The sequence below is a fragment of the Dama dama genome, chromosome 29 (genome assembly GCF_033118175.1).
Source record: "Dama dama isolate Ldn47 chromosome 29, ASM3311817v1, whole genome shotgun sequence".
NCBI classification, from domain to species: domain Eukaryota; kingdom Metazoa; phylum Chordata; class Mammalia; order Artiodactyla; family Cervidae; genus Dama; species Dama dama.
This window is the reverse complement of record NC_083709.1, coordinates 47,872,010-47,895,375: the sequence shown is the minus strand read 5'-3', so window position 1 is coordinate 47,895,375 and position 23,366 is coordinate 47,872,010. Positions and strand designations below refer to the sequence as shown.

The window sequence follows — 23,366 nt, the reverse complement described above, 5'->3', positions numbered from 1 at the left end:
GATTTAGGATTTTGGCCATTCTAATAGGTGTGTGGTAATATCTCGTTCCTTGGAGAAGGGCATGGCAACCCACTCCAGTATTCTTGCCTGGAGAATTCCATTAACAAAGGAGCCTGGAGGACTACAGTCCACAGGGTCGCATACGACTGATGCAACTTAGCATGCATGCACCATCTCATTGTTGTATTAATTTACATTTCCCTGATGATACAGAATATGGAGTACCTTCCATATTAATTTTTCATCAATTTTCTGAAAACAGTTTCATAACTCTCTGGTTTTTCCCAGTCTAGGATCTAATTCTGTATCACACATTGCATTAGTTTTCATGTTTCTTTATTCTTCTTAATGGTAGCTCTCATTTATGTTATTTGGCCTTGATATTTATGAAAAGCACAAGCTAGTTATTTTGTAGAAAGTCTCATGGGTTGAATTTGCCTGATGTTCCCTCATAATTAGATTCAGATTATTCATTTTTGTCAGGAAAACCAAAGAAGTAATGTTGCATCCTTCTTGATATATCATATCATGAGGCACATGATGTTAATTTGTTTTTAGAGATCAACCTGATCACTTAATTAATGGGAAACAGTTTTTATTTTATCATTCTTGTTGCTGTTAAAAATATAAGAGGGACTCTGTTTCAATATGATTCTCTTTTTACTGCCAAATAAAGCAGTATCTTTCCTGTGACCTTCATGGGTCAGTACACCTGAATTTGGACTTTTCATACGACTCACAGAGTAACCAAAACTGGAACAGAAAATGGTACTTTTAGGTGAACCAGAAGGAATTAGGACTTGGACTTGCTGAACCTGGTTCCATTCAAGGCCTAATTCCAGGATAATTACTCTGCATTTAAAAAGAAACACCTTCCATACTCTGCACTTCTTTTTGACTGAATTTATTTCTAAGTTTATTGTGATTGTCTTGGTCTGCTCCCCCTAATAATTCAGGATTCTTCTTAGGGATTACCTAAAGCACAGAACGGTTTGAGAGAGGTTTGGAACATTCATATCTTTCTTTTAGGAGAGCTCAGTTCAAACTTTGCTGTTGTTGTTTCAGAGCCCCTATGTCAAGGACTAACAGAGTGATCTGGGGTTGTTCAGAGACTTTAGTCTCCCAAAGCACATGGAGTTAGGCTTTGGATTTGTTATTCAAATACTGAAGAATTCTTTATGGTCATTGTTCTTGAACAACAAGCAAAGGAAATCAGTACCCTTCAAGCTTTAGTTTAATGGTGCTATGTACCATTAATGTGCTATGTACCACCAATGAATGGGTGGAAGGAAGAAGACTTACCTTTAATTCAGATGAAATATATGTGAGAAACGATCCATATCCATTAAAAAGGTCAGCTTTGCATCTCATGCCAAAGTTTTTCAGAAAAGGTAGCCCACTGCATTCATTTGATTTTTCCTGATTTTGTATATCTGACTCTACATTTGTTTTTACAGAGCACAGACTAATGCAAGCACACTATTCATTCCTCACACCACTAATGAGCAAAGATTATAACTCATATAGCTCTCGGTGTATTACAGCAATAGCAAAACACTGCCAAATATAGCCATGTCTAACTATTATGAATACCTTTAAGCTTGGGGGCCATCACCTCAATAACTAGCACTATAATTAGCTATTTAATCAGACTGGCTTGGGAAAACACTCTAAATACTATTATTGCACTGAATATCCAGTAGATAACTAATTGCCAACTTAAAAATGCGGAACCATGACTCTGTAAAATGTCTATAACAGTGTAAAATGCTTTACAATTATTCGTTAAGAATAAGATGGGCATCTATTGCATGTCTCCAACCTACTAAATGTTAATGTTAAGGTTTTATGCAGACCATGTTCATAAATTTACAAATTGTGTCCATGAATTTAAATCCTAATAACTCAGCTTATTAAACTCCAATCACATCTTCTCCCTTAAAAGGCAGTGTTTTACAAGTAGACTATAAATGTGTTCATTGACTAATAATTACTTATATGACTTCCAACATAAGGTGACTTGCAGGTATAGCTTGATTATTTTTTTGAGATGCTGAGATGATTCCCTATTTCCCCCAGCTCACTCACTATAATATTTTGGTGTGCACATACGCCTGTTACAGAGATTTCAATCTGCTTTTCTTCTTATGCCTCAGGCTCAAAAGGCAGCTTGAGGAATGTCTGTTACTCACCCAGCTTTGATGCTCTATCCAGAGGGAAAGGATCTCCACACAGCCCATGGGTCACCTGGGTACTGGTGACACCTCTCCTTCTGAGGGGCTGAAAGTAAAAGAAAGTGTTAGTCACTCAGTTATCCGACTGTTTGCGACCCCATGGACTGCCCACCAGGTTCCTCTATCCATAGGATTTCTCAGGCAAGTACACTGGAGTAGGTTGTCATTCCCTTCTCCAGGAAATCTTCCTGACCCAGGGATCGAAGCCAGGTCTCCTGCATTACTGGCAGATTCCATTCCAAACTGGTCCTTTGAGAAGTTTATATGGATACTTTACCAGGAGTTGCTACCACATCCAAGCAGGCTCTTGCCGCCAGTCTGGCTAAATTCTGGACCAGGTGATGGTTTTCCTATCTAAATTTCCTTACAATTTCAAGTTGGTGGAATAGGATTATCCTTCCTATTTAGAAAAGCATTTGACTCTAAGACAGTCAAATTAGTAGCAGGTCATCTGCAATAAATAGATATATTTATTCATTCTGCAAACACAGGAACTGTGAGGACATGAAATTAAAAAATACCAAGTCTAGCTCGTGTGAGCTTCATCCCCACAGATTGTACCTTCACCTCTGCAGAAAATGAAGGTGCTTTGTGAGTTAGGGAGGAGGTTCTTGATCATTTAAAACCTTACGGAAGGAAATTTTACAGTTCCTAAGGTACCTATTTCAGTTGTTCATACTCCTCATAACTAGGGCATTTTTATTTATTCTAACTCAGGATTTCTCAACATCTGCACTATTGACATTTAGGACGAGATAATTCCTTGTTGTGGGTGCTGCCCTGTGTGTTGTAGGATGTGAGCAGTCCCCCAGTAGCACACCTGAGCTGAGACAAACAAAAGTGTCTCAGATGTTGCCAAATACTCCCTGGGGGACAGAGCTACTGATCTAACCTGAATTTGTTCTTTTACACTCTGACGTCATGTTTTTCTTACTGTTTTTATTTACTGTAGAGACAGAGACTAATTTGCCATTACTTTCTATGGAATAATATCAAGGGAAGTCAGGCAGAGGAACCAGAGATCAAATTGCCAACATCCGCTGGATCATCGAAAAAGCAAGAGAGTTCCAGAAAAACATCTACTTCTGCTTTATTGACTACGCCAAAGCCTTTGACTGTGTGGATCACAACAAACTGTGGAAAATTCTTCAAGAGATGGGAATACCAGACCACCTGACCTGCCTCCTGAGAAATCTGTATGCAGGTCAGGAAGCAACAGTTAGAACTGGACGTGAACAACAGACTGGTTCCAAATAGGAAAAGGAATGCGTCAAGGCTGTATATTGTCACCCTGCTTATTTAACTTATATGCAGAGTACATCCTGAGAAATGCTGGGCTGGATGAAGCACAAGCTGGAATCAAGATTGCCGGGAGAAATATCAATAACCTTAAATATGCAGACGACACCACCCTTATGACAGAAAGTGAAGAAGAACTAAAGAGTCTCTTGATGAAAGTGAAAGAGGAGAGTGAAAAAGCTGGCTTAAAGCTCAACATTCAGAAAACTAAGATCATGGCATCTGGTCCCATCACTTCATGGCAAATAGATGGGGAAACAGTGGAAACAGTGGCTGACTTTATTTTTCTGGGCTCCAAAATCACTGCAGATGGTGACTGCAGCCATGAAATTAAAAGACACTTCCTCCTTGGAAGAAAAGTTATGACCAACCTAGATAGCATATTAAAAAGCAGAGACATTACTTTGCCAACTAGGTCCTAATAGTCAAGGCTATGGTTTTTCCAGTGATCATGTATGGTTGGGAGAGTTGGACTATAAAGAAAGCTGAGCACAGAAGAATTGCTGCTTTTGAACTGTGGTGTTGGAGAAGACTCTTGAGAGTCCCTTGGACTGCATGGAGATCCAACCAGTCCATCCTAAAGGAGATCAGTCCTGGGTGTTCATTGGAAGGACTGATGTTGAAGCTGAAACTCCAGTACTTTGGCCACCTGATGCAAAGAGCTGACTCATTGGAAAAGACCCTGTGCTAGGAAAGATTGAAGGCAGGAGAAGAAGGGAATGACAGAGGATGAGATGGCTGGATGGCATCACCGACTCAATGGACATGGGTTTGAGTAAACTCCAGGAGCTGGTGATGGACAGGGAGGCCTGGCGTGCTGTGATTCATGGGGTCGCAGAGAGTCGGACACGACTGAGCAACTGAACTGAACTGAACTGAAGCAGATGCAAAAGTTTCATCTTCTGACTGGACCTCATATTGTTAAGACTGTAACAGTGTAACACTGGCATGATTCTTTTAATTTTTATTGACAAGATTCCTAGTTTCCTTCCCCCCCCCCCATTTTTTTCATTATGTTCATAAGCAAGAGTGTCATAGACAGATTGCTAGCTGGCTTTCTTTTGAAGTCAATGATTCTTAACTATTTTTATATGTCCATTAAATATGCAATTTGCTGAAAGCTATGTAGCCTCTCCCTAGAAAGATATGCATATACATATAATTTTTGCACATAATAGGAAATTCAAAGGTACCACCTCTCTAAGCCCTTTCCTGCATCCCAGGTTAAGATTCTATGTTTTAAAACTAGTTCTGATGTTTATAATAGCCAGCACATGGAAGCAACCTAGATGCCCATCAGCAGACAAATGGATAAGGAAGCTGTGGTACATATACACCATGGAATATTACTCAGCCGTTAAAAAGAATTCATTTCAATCAGTTCTAATGAGATGGATGAAACTGGAGCCCATTATACAGAGTGAAGTAAGCCAGAAAGATAAAGACCAATACAGTATACTAACACATATATATGGAATTTAGAAAGATGGTAACGACAACCCTATATGCAAAACAGAAAAAGAGACACAGATGTACAGAACAGAATTTTGGACTCTGTGGGAGAAGGCGAGGGTGGGATGTTTTGAGAGAACACCATTGAAACAAGTATACTATCAAGGGTGAAACAGACCACCAGCCCAGGTGGGATGCATGAGACAAGTGCTCAGGCCTGGTGCACTGGGAAGACCCAGAGGGATGGGATGGAGAGGGAGGTGGGAGGGGGGATCGGGATGGGGATTACATGTAAATCCATGGCTGATTCATGTCAATGTATGGCAAAACCCACTACAATATTGTAAAGTAATTAGCCTCCAACTAATAAAAATAAATGGAAAAAAAAAAGAAAAAAAAGAAAACTAGTGCTGCTTCCTTGAGTTATAATTTTGTGAGGTTATGAAACAAAGGAGGCCTGAATATGGATATTCATAATAATAAATTCGTAAGAGTCGGACATGACTGAGCGACTGAACTGAACTGAACATGGATAATAAAGTTTGATCAGCATGATGGCTTCGCTCTTTCTAGGTAAACACTGCAGGCACTGCTAACCTTTTCCCAAGCAACCTATTTTCATCCCCATTGTTATTGTGGGCCTCTGTGCTGTTGCTAACCCATTATTGCTCTTTGCTTTAATTACTGATTTTGACAGCAGCAGAGCCATATTACTCAACAATAGGAGATGTGATGTGTGCCACCCTTTCCCCTGCCTACCCACCATCCAGTAGCTGCTGCAGAACCAAACAGAGCTCTTTGAGGCTAGCGTGACCCTGCTATGAGCTCATCCACCCCTTCAAACGTACTCCCCATGCAAAGAAAGAAAGAAACCATATGCACAGCAGCATTGATGAGCAGTCCAAAGGATTCCTTGGAAGGGAAGAACAAAAATGAGTATATTGTCAAGCAAAGAACTTCTAAATAACTATACAGACACTTCTTTAATGTGGGTCTCTCTCCAGTTCTCCCATTCAATCTCTATTCCCTCTAGCACTCCTCTCCTGTGCAGAGTAAGTACTCTTTGCCCTCAAACCCAGATGCCACACGCATCCTGGTGAACAGATAAAAAAGGCTTGAAGTTCATGGGGACTCCCCCCCTCAACTTTCTGAGAAGGCAGTTTAGGATCATCAATAATTATTTCAACATGTCCTTTGGTGAGTCACTTTCCCTCACCCCAAACTCAGTAATTTATCAGAGTATTTTTTTTTTCTAAGCACATACAGTATTCTTCCCCAAAAGAATTCTCACATTACCTACTGAGGCTAATAGTTTTGCCATATCATTACACCAGTAAGAGGTAGCATAACTGGTTATTTTCTGTATTCTTGCTACTGAAAGTGTGCTCCCAGGATCAGCAGCATTAGTATTACCTGGGAATTTGTTAGAAATTCAAAAGCTCAGGCTCCACCCTGTTTTACTGAATCATTATCTGCATTTTAACAATAGTCCCAAATGATCTGTGTACATACTAATGTCCCCCCCTCCCCCACCACCATCTTCATGTCCCCTGGGTCCTGGAATAAACTGCCTCCTTTGTCCTCCATTCTGCGCCAGACTGGAGTTGGTTTCACGTAATGGATAAGCCAGTAGGTTTCCTTTAGTTCAAAGTGGCTCCTCAGCCACCCATCTCCTACCCAACACTACACCCAGTACCTGAGATTATCTTTGATTACATTCTGGTCTCCCTATCACAAATCTTATGCTTTGGGGAGCGGGGAGGGTACAGAATCTGAAAATTTTATAATAATCCCCATTTACAGATGAGGAAACAAAGGCTCAGGAAGATCAAGTAACCTGTCCAAGTTCTCACAGATGCTCAGGAGACAAAGGCAGGATCAAGCCCCAGTCTGTCCTTCCGTCTGTATCATGCTGACATTCTTTTATAACCACAATGCCAGGTGTTAATAAGTTACTGGACATTGATTGTGTGTGTATTGTCAATGACAAACTGGCACTTGTCAAGAGCATCTGCCAGCTACTGAACAACAACAAGGGCATTTGCCATCCTGCCTCTGCAGACTGGGCTCCGCTGGTGGCTCAGACTGAAGAATCCGCCTGCAGTGCGAGAGACCTGGGTTCGATCCCTGGGCTGGGAAGATCCGCTGGAGAAGGGAACGGCTACCCATTCCAGGATTCTGTTCCTGGACAGAGGGACCTGGCAGGCTACAGTCCACCGGGTCACAAAGAGTCGAACACGACTAAGTGACTTTCACACACTCTGCAGAGATTGAACTCTGTGCTGCTGCAGCTGCTGACCTTCAACACCCCCTGGGGGAGTTCAGGGTGGAGTAGGGCACTCGGTGCTCCAGGGAATACAGTGGAACTGGCCTTTAGATAGTTACATATTTTCAGGAACTGATTTCAAGATCCCAATCCTTGCATCTCTTCAGATGTAGAAAATCACTAAAATCCTTCATGGTGACATCAGCTTCTCCTGACTAGCAGAAAACCTTTTGTAAAGTAAGTGCTTGATTGCACTGAACACCTCCTTCACCAAAATCTTATACATTGACCTTCCCCCACTGCCTCTTTGGAGCAGTCTCAGAGCTATCTGATGTACTGTCTCCTGCGATGCAAGTCTTCCTTTTGCCCAGAATAAAACTTAATTCGCAACTCTCACATGGTGTAACTTTTTTAGTCGACAGTTAATATATACATATGAGATTCTTTTCATAAGACCTTGTCCTTTTATTCAAGCAGCCCATATTTGGAGGCTGTTACTGACAAGTAAATTCGCAATACACTGTGATACGTGATACCATGGTGCTAAGTGAGGATGCTATGAACACTGACAGAAGGGACGTCTAATTCAGCACTGGCTACGAAGCTAAGTTTACTTAGAAGCATGATATTATGGCTGAAAAATATGCGGAGAAGAATATTTGAGCAGATAAACAGTGTGAAGTTCAGAAATGAGAGATCATGTGGCCAGTTCAAGGAATGGAAAGAAACACGGTGACTGACGCTGCAGTGCGTGGGGAGGAGCGGTGGGTGAGTCACCCAATGAGAAAAGGCCCAAAGGGAAGCAGGATTCTGGTTATGAAGAACCTCAGAAGGCACATAAGGAGTTTGAAGTAAAAGAGCCTCACTGAAGTTTTCAAGGAGGGACATGATCATGTTGTGTTTTAGAAAAGATGGCTCTTCTGTGTGGTGATAGATTCAAGGGAGGGCATGAGAAAAATAATGGAGTTGAGTTAGAAGGAAGTTAATATAATATGGACAAGAGATAATGGTGGCCTGAATTAGGACAATAGCAGGAAGGATAGAGATGCAAAAGGTAGATCTCTTTAGGGGGTAAATTTCAGTGGGGCTTGATTGATGAAATGTTGAGTGTAAGCAGAATGAACAGTATGAAAAGGCAAAAAGATACAACAATGAAGGATGAACTCCCCAGGTCCGTAGGTGCTTAATATATTACTGGAGATCAGTGGAGAAATAACTCCAGAAAGAATGAAGAGACAAAGCCAAAACAAAAATAACACCCAGTTGTGGATGTGACTGGTGATAGAAGTAAAGTCCATTGCTGTAAAGAGCAATATTGCATAGGAACCTAGAATGTTAGGTCCATGAATCAAGGCAAATTGGAAGCGGTCAAACAGGAAATGGCAACAGTGAATATCAACATTTAAGGAATCCAAGAACTAAAATGGACTGGAATGAGTGAATTTAATTCAGATGACCATTATATCTACTACTGTGGGCAAGAATCCCTTAGAAGAAATGGAGTAGCCATCATAGTCAACAAAAGAGTCCGAAATGCAGTATTTGGATGCAATCTCAAAAATGACGGGATGATCTATGTTCGTTTCCAAGGCAAACCATTCAGTAACACAATAATCCAAGTCTATGCCCTGATCAGTAACGCTGAAGAAGCTGAAGATCAATGGTTCTACGAAGACTTACAACATCTTCTAGAACTAACACCCAAAAAAGATGTCCTTTTCATTATAGAGGATGGGAATGCAAAAGCAGAAAGTTAAGAAATACCTGAGGTAACAGGCAAATTTGGCCTTGGAGTACAGAAAGAAGCAGGGCAAAGGCTAATAGAGTTTTGCCAAGAGAACGCAATGGTCATAGCAAACACCCTCTTCCAACAACACAAGAGAAAACTCTACACATGAACACCACCAGATGGTCAATACCGAAATCAGACTGATGATATTCTTTGCAGCCAAAGATGGAGAAGCTCTATAAGTCAGCAAAAACAAGACCAGGAACTGACTGTGGCTCAGATCATGAACTCCTTACTGCCAAATTCAGACTGAAATTGAAGAACGTAGGGAAAACCACTAGACCATTCAGGTATGACCTAAATCAAATCCCCACGATTATACAGTGGAAGTGAGACATAGATTCAAGGGATTAGATCTGATAGAGTGCCTGAAGAATTATGGACGGAGGTTTGTGACATTGTATAGGAGACAGGGATCAAGACCATCCCCAAGAAAAACAAATGCAAAAAAGGCAAAATGGGTGTCAGAGGAGGCCTTACAAATAGCTGTGAAAAGAAGAGAAGCAAAAGACAAAGGAAAAAAGGAAAGATATTCCCATTTGAACACAGAGTCCCAAAGAATAGCAAGGAGAGATAAGATAGCCTTCCTCAGTGATCAGTGCAAAGAAATAGAGGAAAACAATAGAATGGGAGGGACAAGAGATCTCTTCAACAAAATTAGAGATACCAAGGGAACATTTCATGCAAAGATGGGCACGATAAACGACAGAAAGGTATGGACTTAACAGAAGCAGAAGATATTAAGAAGAGGTGGCAAGAATACACAAAAGAACTATACAAAAAAGATTTTAATGACCCAGATAATCATGATGGTGTGATCACTCACCTAAAGCCAGACATCCTGGAGTGCGAAGTCGAGTGGGCCTTAAGAAGCATTACTACGAACAAAGTTAGTGGAGGTGATGAAATTCCATTTGAGCTATTTCAAATCTTAAAAGGTGATGCTCTGAAAGTGCTGCACTCAACATGCCAGCAAATTTGGAAAACTCAGCAGTGCCTACAGGGCTGGAAAACGTCAGTTTTCATTCCAATCCCAAAGAAAGGCAATGGCAAAGAAAGCTCAAACTACTGCACAATTGCACGTATCTCTCACGCTAGTAAAGTTCAAAATTCTCCAAGCCAGGCTTCAACAGCACATGAACCATGAACTTCCCGATGTTCAAGTTGGATTTATAAAAGGCAGAGGAACCAGAGATTAAATTTCCAACATCCGTTGGATCATCAAAAAAGCAAGACAGTTCCAGAAAAACATCTACTTCTGCTTTATTGACTACGCCAAAGCCTTTGACTGTGTGGATCACAACAAACTGTGGAAAATTCTTCAAGAGTTGGGAATACCAGACCACCTTACCTGCCTCCTGAGAAATCTGTGTGTAGGTCAAGAAGCAACATCAGAACTGGACATGGAACAACAGACTGGTTCCAAATTGGGAAAGGAGTACATAAAGGCTGTATATTGTTACCCTGCTTATTTAACTTACATGCAGAGTACATTATAAGAAATGCTGGGCTGGATGAAGCACAAGCTGGAATCAAGATTGCAGGAGGAAATATCAATAACCTCAGATATTCAGATGACACCACCCTTATGGCAGAAAGCGAAGAAGAACTAAAGGGCCTCTTGATGAAAGTGAAAGAGGAGAGTGAAAAAGTTGGCTTAAAACTCAACATTCAGAAAAGTAAGATCATGGCATCTGGTCCCATCACTTCATAGCAAATAGATGGGGAAACAGTGGAAACAGTGACAGACTTTATTTCTCGGTCTCCAAAATCACTGCAGATGGTGACTGTATCCATTAAATTTAAAGAGGCTTGCTCCTTGGAAGAAAAGCTGTGACCAACCTAGATAGCATATTAAAAAGCAGAGACATGACTTTGCCAACAAAGGTCTGTCTAATCAAGGCTATGGTTTTTCCAGTGGTCATGTATAGATGTGAGAGTTGGACTATAAAGAAAGCTGAGCACTGAAGAATTGATGCTTTAGAACTGTGGTGTTTGAGAAGATTCTTGAGAATCCCTTGGACTGCAAGGAGATCCAACCAGTCCATCCTAAAGGAAATCAATCCTGAATATCCATTGGAAGGACTGATGCTGAAGCTAAAACTCCAATACTTTGGCCACCTGATGCGAAGAGCTGACTCATTAGAAAAGACCCTGATGCTGGGAAAGATTGAGGGCAGGGAGAAAAGGGGACGACAGAGGATGAGATGGTTGAATGACATCACCGACTCAATGGACATGAGTTTGAGTAAACTCCGGGAGTTGGTGATGGACAGCGAGCCTGGTGTTGTGCAGTCCATGGGGTCACAAAAAGTCAGACATGACTGAACGACTGACCTGAACTGAACTGAAAACAGAATGAGGACATCAGGATATTGTCCTCCATTTTGGCCTTAGGCAGGGGTGTAGATATTGGTACCATATATTTGAGTATGTTATCAAAAATATTCCTATATTCCTACAAATTATCTCCTAATTAACATGTGAATGCTACTTTATTTGCTAATATACTTATGGCCAGATTTGCCCTTGTTATGGTTACAGGAAGTCTTGTTACTCATTTATTAAAGGTGAACATGCTTACCTGTGCAACTGGATCATTACAGAGTTTACACATTGAGAACTACTGTCACAGCATGATGTCATAACAAAAACCATTATGGGAAACATTGAAGATTCTAGTCATTTCAACAAAATTATGCTTCTCACTGCAAACAGTCCTTTGGTTACTGAATTATTAAACTAAAATAAGAGAGGAACAAATAATAAGCCACAAACTATAGATGTGAAAAAAGGAACTAGTCATAAAACATAAAGATTGTCAAAGAAAAATAATATTGGCCACAGGGATAGCAAACCTGGAAGCTTATATAAGAGCAATGTATTGGCTAGTTCTGACTTCAGATATGACTACTAAAGTCTCCTCCATCCCCAAATGCCTATAAATAATTCTCAGTATCTTTTTTGACAGTACATGTGAAAACAGGAGTAATTTATTGAAAATTCCATGTATTTGAAACATTAAGGATTAGATTATAAATAAATTAAATATTTATTTTTTCATGTACTAAGAGGAAGCTAGAACAACAGAGAACCAGTTGCTTTTTCTCCCTAGCAGAGAGACAGGGAGAAAAGGCAATCTTATTTTTTCATTTATAGCTGTAGGCCAAAACGTAAAAGTTAATTGTGAAAATGATACTAAGATTTCAAAGTTGTATAAGAAATTTATGCATATATTGAAACTATGGTTGAAAAACATTCATAAGGGTTTTTCACATGATTCACATGAATCAGTTATCATTTTGTGTGAATTAGTTGTATGTTTGCTTTGGTCCATGACAGTCATTCTAATTCTCATGTATCCTCCTTCGCCTTGCATCAAAAGATGCTATAGAAATATTGGCATTAAACTCACTGTTTTCCTGACAGAGGATGTTGTCAAGGACTAACCGTCCTCTGCTGCATATCACGTTTATAGGTATTCCCTAGGGATTTTTGCTCATGTTTAAATGCCAGCAAAACTCCTTCTGAGAAAATGCAGTATTTTTATCTTATAGATAAGATAGATCTTTAGCTAATCAAGTTTATTTTTCTTTTAGTTTTGACCACCAGGAAGGTAACTGCAAACTTTTGGGGCCCACCTTTAGTTATTATGCTTAGAAAGCATCACTACTAACAAACCTAAAGGAGGTGATGGAATGCCAGTTGAGCTATTTCAAATCCTAAAAGATGCTGCTGCTAAAGTGCTGTACTCAATATGCCAGCAAATTTGGAAAACTCAGCAGTGGTCACAGGACTGGAAAAGCTCAGTTTTCATTCCAATCCCAAAGAAATACAATGCCAAAGAATGTTCAAACTACTGTACAACTGCACTCATCTCACACACTAGCAAAGTAATGCTCAAAATTCTCCAAGTGAGGCTTCAACCATACGTGAACCATGAACTTCCAGATGTTTAAGCTGGGTTTATAAAAGGCAGAGGAACCAGAGTTCAAACTGCCAACATCCGCTGGATCATAGAAAAAGCAAGAGAGTTCCAGAAAAACACCTACTTCTTATTATTGACTATGTCAAAGCCTTTGACTGTGTGGATCACAACAAACTGTGGAAAATTCTTCAAGAGATGGGAATACCAGACCACCTTACCTGCCTCCTGAGAAATTGGTATGCAGGTCAAGAAGCAATAGTTAGAACTGGACATGGAACAACAGACTGGTTCCAAATTGGGAAAGGAGTACATCAAGGCTGTATATTGTCACCCTGCTTATTTAACTTATATGCAGAGTACATCATGCAAAATGTCAGGCTGGATGAAGCACAAGCTGGAGTCAAGACTGCCGGGAGAAATATCAATAACCTCAAATATGCAGATGACACCACCCTTATGGCAGAAAGTGAAGAACTAAAGAGCCTCTTGATGAAAGTGAAAGAGGAGAATGAAAAAGTTGGCTTAAAATTCAACATTCAGAAAACTAAGATCATGGCATCTTGTCCCATCACTTCATGGCAAATAGACGGAGAAATAGTGGAAACAGTGACAGACTTTATTTTCTTAGGCTCCAAAATCACTGCAGATTGTGACTGTAGCCATGAAATTAAAAGAGGCTTGCTCCTTGGAAGAAAAACTATAACCAACCTAGACAGCATATTAAAAAGCAGAGACATTACTTTGCCAACAAAGGTTCGTCTAGTCAAAGCTATGGTTTTTCCAATAGTCATGTATGGATGTGAAAGTTGAACTATAAAGAAAGCTGAGCACTGAAGAATTGATGATTTTGAACTGTGGTGTTGGAAAAGACTCTTGAGAGCCCCTTGGACTGCAAGGAGATTCAACCAGTCCATCCGAAAGGAAATCAGTCCTGAATATTCATTGAAAGAACGGATGCTGAAACGGAAGCTCCAACACTTTGGTCATTTGATGCGAAGAACTGACTCATTAGAAAAGACCCTGATGCTGGGAAAGATTGAAGACAAGAGGAGAAGGGGATGACAGAGGATGAGATAGTTGGATGGCATCACCAACTCAATGGACATGAGTTTGAGTAGGCTCTGGGAGTTGGTGATGGACAGGGAAGCCTGGGGTGCTGCAGCCTATAGGGTCGCAAAGAGTTATACACGACTGAGCACCTGTACTGAACTTTAGTTATTATATGGAATATAATTCTCACAAACCCTTGGGGTTTTTTTCTCAAATTATGTAGGAACCTAAAGAGAGTTATAAAGTCCTTATATTTATTGCCCTCAGACAATTTTAAGAACCCAACCAAATAGACAAAATTTAATGCAAACAAAATGATAAAACTAATACAGTTCATTTTAATGGCATTAGTAAGCATGATGGACAAAGCTGTAATGACAAAATTGATCACTACTTATAGGAATCTCTTGAACCCTATGCCTGTTTTTATGGTGTATGGTGTGATAACTCAATTCTTTCATTCCTTCTCTTCATTTAACTTGCTGTGAAACTTTCATCCATATAGTGTGTTGCAGTGACATTTAGGCTCTGCTGGGTGCAAATATATCCTTTAGATTTTAGGCCCCATCTCTTGTTTTTCTCATTGACTATAAAGACAAACACAATCCCAAGGATGAAAATACCATGGCAGTACTGTCAACTAAAAAAAGATGTACAACTTGAGAGTTGTGAGTTAAGTTTTATTTGGGGCAAAACAAGGACTTCAGCCCGGGAGGCAGCATCTCAGATAGCTCTGAGAGACTGCTCCAAAGAGGCAGTGGGGCAAAGTCAATATATGAGGTTTTGCTGAAGGAGGAGTTCAATACTGTGAATCATTCAATTTACAAAAGGTTTTTTGTTAGTCATGAGGATCTGATGTCACCATGAAGGGATTTAGTGCTTCTCTAGATATGAAGAGATGCGAGGAGATCATAAAATCTGTTCCTAAAAACATTCATCTAAAGACCTGTCCCACCAGATTCCCTGGAGCAAAGAGTTCCTCACTCCACCCTGAACTCCCTCAGGGGTTGTTAAAGGTCAATAGCTATAGCAGCATGGGGTTCAATCTCCCTAGAGGCAGATGGCAAATGCCTTTGTGTTCAGTCCTTGGCAATGCTCTTGGTAAGTGCCAATTTGCAGTTGACAGTACTAAGTGCTCATACAGATCACCTAGAGTGTTCTTACATATTTTCTAAATTACCATAAAAATCAATATGCAAAAATACTAAATACTCACATAAAACTATCATTCCCTAAGAATGTACTGGGTATCTTCCAGTTGAGAACCGCTAATTTAAGGATTAGTGATACATCGGTTTTCCCTTTGGTCTCCATCTTTCCATTCTATGTTTATTTTCTACTTGACCTCAGTATTAGAAAATATCTATTTTTTTAATTGTGCTATATGCTCTAAGGTAAATTACTAAACTCCTCTTCTGAAGCAGAATAATGCTCCCAATGAAATAACCTATAGGCAATTGGCTTCAAACACCATCAGCCACAGATTTGTGCTGAATTTAATTTTTTTCTGCAGTCCTCCTCTCCTGTGAGCTTTTGACATCCATTCTCAAAGTCCTAGAAAGCTAATGAAATAATTAAAAAAATTTTTTTCTGTTAAAAATACCATTTAACATCTTCGCTCATTTATGTCCTAACTATTATAGATAAAATAAATCAGCCTAATACCAAATTAGCTTTAAACTTAGAAAACACTTATATGAAGAGACAGTACAAAATCTTAATACGGGTATCAAGAGAGAAGGTTGTCAAGTCCTCTGACAAAACTGTCTAAGTCTTCAATAGCACCCTTGTCCTCAGTGACTTTCTGAGAATATCTTGCTCATCCTGTTTCCTACACAGTCCGTAGCTAGCCTCAAGTTTAGGTGGTGCTCTTCTAAGAAGCATGCCTATTTAGGCCTAGCAAAGTGGAATGTATATTCAGCTTGATAATGTGAAAATGGGTTGTGGGCAGAAAACAGTGTGATTTTGGGCTGCCTTAGGGAGCCTACAGATGGATCCCTTTATAATCAAAGTTCTTTTTTTTTTTTTAATAATTTTATTTGTTTAGTTAGTTATTTTTGGCTGTGCTGGGTCTTCCTGATGCATGCAGGCTTTCTCCAGTTGTGGCCAGAGGGGGATACTCTCTAGCTTTTCATTGCAGAGGCTTCTCTTGTTTTAGAGCAGAGGCTCTAGGATGTGCAGGCTGGAGTAGCTGCAGCTCATGGGCTCTAGAGCGCAGGTTCAGTAGTTGTTGCACATGGGTTTAGCTGAACTGTGGCATATGGGACCTTCCCAGACCAGAGGTCAAATTAGTATCCCATGAATTGCAAGACAGACTCTTAACCACTGGACTACCAGAGAAGCCCTCAAAGTTTGTTTAAGGGGGAAAAACCTACACTAGACTGGCACCTAAGTTCAAACCCTGCTGTAAACAATTCTAAGGCTTCAAAAAGAGGCAAAGCAGCAATTCTGAACTAGGGAAGATCCTCACACACATAAATGCAACCTAAGAGCCAAATGGCCTAGATATCTATGGAATGGATATAATCCGTACCACTCTGCTTGTATTTCTGTTCCCCCACTAGACTCGAGAGCATGAATTCAGATTTTATTCACGTTTAACTCCTCAGAATTTGGTATTTAGTAGGTGACAATGTTTATTTACAATACTTACATTCTCATAGCTATAGAAAAACACAAATGTGGTAGGAACTGGTTGACTATTCACCATACTCCTTTTCCTTTCCTCCTGGGCCCAAAACTAGTTTACATTTCCAACTGAACTTGACCAGTAAACTGGGAAAAAATGGATAATTTTTGTCACTTTCTGACCCAGACCATGAAAACTTGCCATGTGGTCCCCACCCCATCTTTCTTCTCCTGCCTGCCTCTGGATGTTAGTACCCATAGCAACCTTGGAAGCTAGCGTCAAAGATGGCAGAGCCTACGTCAGCTTGGATCCCTGAATGAGCCTCTTTGGCAGACCCTTGCTGCCAATTAGAGTCAACATGAGTAAGAAATAAAGTTTTGTTTTGTTAAGCTACTGATATTTAGGGTCTGTTTGTTTCAGCAGCTAGTACTATCCTAACTTAATACAACACATTAAATAGATAATGCTTTACTGACATTATTGAAGGAAAAGTATCATAATGCTAAGTGTGCTAATATTTAGTCAGTCCTGGGCTTGAGTTCTGGATTTGACACCTTCCAACTCAGAGACATTGGGTGTACATTCAGCACTCTGGTCTCAAATCAGGGTTGTTGAGAAGATTAAATGAAATCTCTCATGGCTATACCCAAGCACTTTGAATCACATATGTAGTGTGACCACATGGCTGTGAGAAGTGCAGTCCTCTCCACTTGACTGACTTCTTCCTGATCCCTTCCATTCTCATGATCTCACACTTAATCTCTTTTCTAATTAAAAAAAGAAGTTCCCATCAGACCTGGGCTTGCCTTCTGATATGGCACATTTTGAACTCTGATAATTTTTTCAGCTATGTATTATCTCAAAGGCTATTCAAGTTTCAGAGTCCACCTCTTAAGAAACATACTTTTCCATATGTTCCTCTTATGAACAATTTTTAGATTGCCAGACTCTTCAATATGCTAACAAAGTTCTATAAAGAACCCTGATTTGACTCTAGGAAGAAACTCCAATGGCATTATGAATGCTGCCACTCAGACCTAGCATGACTATAAGTGAGGGAAGGGACACCATGTCCTTGAGTCTTATACCAGGTAGGGAATATTTTCTACTACCCATTTTAACCATTCCTTATAACCGCTGCCCCCCCAAAAAACATGATTTTCTTTTCCAAATAGCTGACTGAGCCCAGTAAGATTTAATTCAAATGAAAACTTGGATTTTGCTAAATGATGTTTTGGCTATCCAAATATGGCTTAAATTTGCCAGATAATGGAATTCCACCCTGCCCAGTTTGTTATCATTTTCATTTATATATCTGTAGTCAGATGTTTCTTGTTTGTAAACAAAGAAGTCTTTGCCGAGTCAGTGAAAGCCAGAGAACCATGTTGTCCTCTAAGGGAAAATACTAAGGATTCTGCACATTTCCTCTTAACTGATTGGAATGTGAAGTTGGCAAAAGCAAGGTGATCCCCAGCCACAGATGCCATATGAGAGAAACACAAAAGGGCAGAATCCAAGACCAAAAGGCTTGAGTGCCCATAATGGCAAGCACCAGGTCAGCACATTTTTTTTTTTTTTTTTAAGATCAGTACATCTCTAAACAGTATAGCAGTGCTAGGCAATTTTAGATTAGATAACCTGGCAGCAAACACCCTCTTCCAGCAACACAAGAGATGACTCTACACATGGATATCACCAGATGGTCAATACTGAAATCAGATTGATTTTTTTCTTTGCAGCCAAAGATGGAGAGGCTCTATAAAGTCAGCAAACATAAGACTGGGAGCTGACTAGCTCAGATCATGGACTCCTTATTGCCAAATTCAGACTGAAATAGAAGAATGCAGGGAAAACCACTAGACTGTTCAGGTATGATCTAAATCAAATCCCTTAGGATTATACAGTGAAGTGAGAAATAGCTTTAAGGGATTAGATCTGATAGATAGAGTGTCTGAAGAACTATGGACAGAGGTTTGTGACATTGTATACGGGAGGCAGTCCCATCTCAAAGAAAAAGAAATGCAAAAAGGCAAAATGGTTATCAGAGGAGCCCTTACAAATATCTGAGAAAAGACGAGAAGCTAAAGACAAAGGAGAAAAGGAAAAATGCACTCATCTGAACGCATAAGCTGGAATCAAGACTGCCGGGAGAAATATCAATAATCTCAGATGTGCAGATGACACCACCCATACGGCAAAAAGTGAAGAGGAAGCAAAGAGCCTCTTGTGCTGAAAGTGAAAGAGGAGAGTGAAAAAGCTTACTTAAAACTCAACATTCAGAAAAATAAGATTATGGCATCCGGTTCCATCACTTCATGGCAAATAGATGGGGAAACAATGGAAATAGTAACAGACTTTATTTTCTTAGGCTCCAAAATCACTGCAGATGGTGACTGCAGCCATGAAATTAAAAGATGCTTGCTCCTTGGAAGAAAAGTTATGACCAACCTAGACAGCATATTAAAAAGCAGAGATACTACTTTGCCAACAAAGGTCCATATAGTCAAAGCTGTGGTTTTTCCAGTAGTCATGTATGGATAAGAGAGTTGGACCATAAAGAAAGCTGAGCACCAAAGAACTGCTGTTTTTGAACTGTGGTGTTGGAGAAGACTCGAGAGTCCCTTAGACTGCAAGGAGATCAAACCAGTCAATCCTAAAGGAAATCGGTCCTGAATATTCATTGAAAAGACTGATGCTGAAGCTAAAACTCCAATCCTTTGGCCTCCTGATGTGAAGAAATGACTCATTAGAAAAGACCCTGATGCTGGGAAAGATGAAGGCAGAAGGAGAAGGAGACGACAGAGGATGAGATGGTTGGATGCCATCACCAACTCGATGGACATGAGTTTGAGTAAACTCCGGGAGTTGGTGATGGACAGGAAGGCCTTGTGTGCTACAGTCCATGGGGTTGCAAAGAGTTGAACTCAACTGAGGGACTGAACTGAAGGATCATTAACTTACTCAGTGCACTGGGCAGGATGTGGGTCTCATACCACCATTCTTTTATTGTTTGGGGGCAGGTCATGCTTCTGTTGCACGGTTTTCTTGTGAAGCAAGCCTGCTTGGTTTTGTGGTTAAGCAAACCTTTTTTCTTGAGTGATTATTAACATACAGGGGCTCTCCCAGATTTTTTCTACTTATAATCCCCTCATGTAATTAACTATTTAATCACCTACATCGTCCCTTTACTCTGTATCTATCATTTAAAACATCAATGACTGCTTGCTTCTATTTGCTTTCTGTTTGTGCCTAATTGTCCTCTTTAAGAAACTCATTAATTAAGTTAACTAATTAATAAATATTAATTAAATTAGGAACCACTCTGAGTTTGAGTAAACTCCGGGAGTTGGTGATGGACAGGGAGGCCTGGCATGCTGTGATTCATGGGGTCGCAAAGAGTCAGACATGACTGAGCGACTGAACTGAACTGAACTGAACTGTTTCTTGAGGGACAAGAAAGCCACCCTCATCACCAAAGAATATTACAAGAAAACGAAACAGCACAGATTAAACCTATAACTGAGAATAAAAGATTCAATTAGACCCTAAAATATAAACCATTAAGATTCGAGGCCTAACGAAAAACAAACAAATTAAAGCCTTAAGTAATCCTCTTCCAGATTTAAAAACTGTCTGGGGAAAAATGGTTTAGATCTTCAAAATCACGGCTATAATCTCTTTTAATGATTTTGCTAGTGCTTTTTGGTGTATTTCTTTTAATTTTCACCTTTTGTAATCTCATGCTCTGATGTTTAACATCTAAGAGAGCTAAAAGGATGATGCTAACCAGAGTGACATTGACTTAAAGTTCTCCCAACAGAGAAGGGACAGTCAGCCAGGTGTTTTATTCATTCCCTAGGCAAGCCTGTGCCCCATCTCAGCCAGAAGTAGCTAACGATCAGCTGTTGACCCTTTTACCCCCTTTTAAGCATAAAAGGGTATACACCTGGATGGAGGATGATAGGGACAGAGTGAATGGACAAAGTAGGTGTGATTAAATAGTTAATCCCACCAGGGGATTACAGGTAGAAAAAATTTGGGAGACCCCTATGTAAATTAATGATTACTCAAGAAAGTACGTTTGCTTAACCACAAAACTAAGCAGGCTTGCTTCACAACAAAATCATTCAAAAGAAGCATGAAGCATGCCCCCAAACAATAAGACAATGATGGCATAAGACCCACATCCCGCCCAGTGAGCTCAGTAAGTTAATGATCCCTAAGATATGCTCTCTGCACACATAAAAAACAATAATTTTTATTTTTATGGACCAAGTTTGACCATGGAAAGACAAGAAAACTCCCCTGCCTATGGAGGAGGAGCTGATGATGGAAGCATTATGTCTACTCAAGAAAGACAAAAAAGTTCTTCCCCTCCTCCCCACTGTTCCTTGATTATAAAATTGTAGCCCAGTTCTCAGGGCTCAGCTTCTTGCCTGCCCTCTTATAAGCCTTGCAAGAATCCTGTTCTATTAAATCACTTATCTATTACTTTGCCTCTAGCTAAAATTCTTTTCTTCACTAAGACATAAAACCCTGTGGTACCAGAGCTTGTTGGAGCCCCTGAAACACCACCCAGTGGTTTCACCTCCAGGCCTTGTGAAAACCACATATTTCCAAAGCCCTCTTAGGATTCAAACACCTAGCTGAGAACCACTGGGTGGATGTCTCAATCTTCTTGCCAAGACTTAACAATGACTTATGAACCATCCTGAAAAAATGGATTGGATACAGCCAGGCATCCTTCAAATAAGGTACCCTAAACCTTAAGCTATGCTAAATACTCAAGCAATAAGTTCCACAAATATTTATTGTAAGGAAGAAACTTAACTTTAACTATTGAAGTCACTGTACTCTGGTGGGACAGACAGACATGTAGACTATAACCTTAGGCAAATCACAACACTGCCCAAAAGAGAAGGTTAAAATGAGGATGCTAATAGGATTTGCTCTATCTATAAAACTTTCTGAAGTAATTATTAGAAAGGACCATATATGAATTTTGAAAAGGCTAAAATACAAATACGAAATGGTATAAAATCACATTGGCAAAAGATACTGGCTTAGGCCTTGAAGAAAGAATGGCCTTCATGGATACAATATGAGTAGGATTTCAAATGGTGGAGATGAGAAGGCAGAGGAGAAGGAGAAGTATGAGCCAGGACAAGAGATAGAAACATTCTGGACTTCTTCCGGGGACAGGTTGCTACTCTGTGTGACAGAAAGGTAGAGTATAGAGCACAGTCAACTCCAGACAAAGCTGGAAAGGGATCAGTTCAGTTCAGTCACTCAGTCATGTCCGACTCTCCACGACCCCATGAATCACAGCACGCCAGGCCTCCCTGTCCATCAACAACTCCTGGAGTTTACCCAAACTCATGTCCATCGAGTCAATGATGCCATCCAGCCATCTCATCCTCTGTCGTCCCCTTCTCCTCCTGCCCCCAATCCTTCCCAGCATTAGGGTCTTTTCCAATGAGTCAACTCTTCGCATGAGGTGGCCAAAGTATTGGAGTTTCAGCTTTAGCATCAGACCTTCCAATGAACACCCAGGACTGATTTCCTTTAGGATGGACTGGTTGGATCTCCTTGCAGTCAAGGGACTCTCAAGAGTCTCCTCCGACACCACAGGTCAAAAGCATCAATTCTTCGATGCTCAGCTTTCTTCACAGTCCAACTCTCACATCCATACATGACCACTGGAAAAACCATAGCCTTGAGTAGACGGACCTTTGTTGGCAAAGTAATGTCTCTGCTTTCTAATATGCTGTCTAGGTTGGTCATGACTTTCCTTCCAAGGAGTAAGCATCTTAATTTCATGGCTGCAGTCACCATCTGCAGTGATTTTGGAGCCCAAAAATATAAAGCCTGACACTGTTTCCACTGTTTCCCCATCTATTTCCCATGAAGTGATGGGACCAGATGCCATGATCTTAGTTTTCTGAATGTTGAGCTTTAAGCCAACTTTTTCACTCTCCTCTTTCACTTTCATCAAGAAGCTCTTTAGTTCTTCTTCACTTTCTGCCATAAGGGTGGTGTCATCTGCATATCTGAGGTTATTGATATTTCTCCCGGCAATCTTGATTCCAGCTTGTGCTTCATCTAGCCCAGCGTTTCTCATGATGTACTCTGCATATAAGTTAAGTAAGCAGGGTGACAATATAACAGCCTTGACATACTCCTTTTCCTATTTGGAACCAGTTTGTTGGTCCATGTTTGGTTCTAACTGTTGCTTCCTGACCTGCATACAGGTTTCTCAAGAGGCGGGTCAGGTGGTCTGGTATTCCCATCTCTTTCAGAATTTTCCACAGTTTATTGTGATCCACACAGTTGAAGGCTTTGGCATAGTCAATAAAGCAGAAATAGATGTTTTTCTGGAACTCTCTTGCTTTTTCAATGATCCAGCGGATATTGGCAATTTGATCTCTGGTTCCTCTGCCTTTTCTAAAACCAGCTTGAACATCTGGAAGTTCACAGTTCACGTATTGCTGAAGCCTGGCTTGGAGAATGTTGAGCATTACTTTGCTAGCTTGTGAGATGAGTGCAATTGTGCATTAGTTTGAGCATTCTTTGGGATTGCCTTTCTTTGGCATTAGAATGAAAACTGACCTTTTCCAGTCCTGTGGCCACTGCTGAGTTTTTCAAATTTGCTGGCATATTGAGTGCAGCACTTTCACAGCATCATCTTTCAGAATTTGAAATAACTCAACTGAAATTCC

General features: G+C 40.3%; 1 protein-coding gene across 1 annotated transcript in view; it reads right to left on the bottom strand.

The window, feature by feature from the left end:
- GLIS3 (GLIS family zinc finger 3) overlaps positions 1-23,366 on the bottom strand; it is a 674,957-nt gene that overhangs the window by 607,892 nt on the left and 43,699 nt on the right. The window contains exon 3 of the mRNA XM_061132893.1: positions 2,193-2,280. The gene's annotated coding sequence lies outside the window, so the exon portion shown is untranslated. The remainder of the gene's footprint in view (positions 1-2,192; positions 2,281-23,366) is intronic.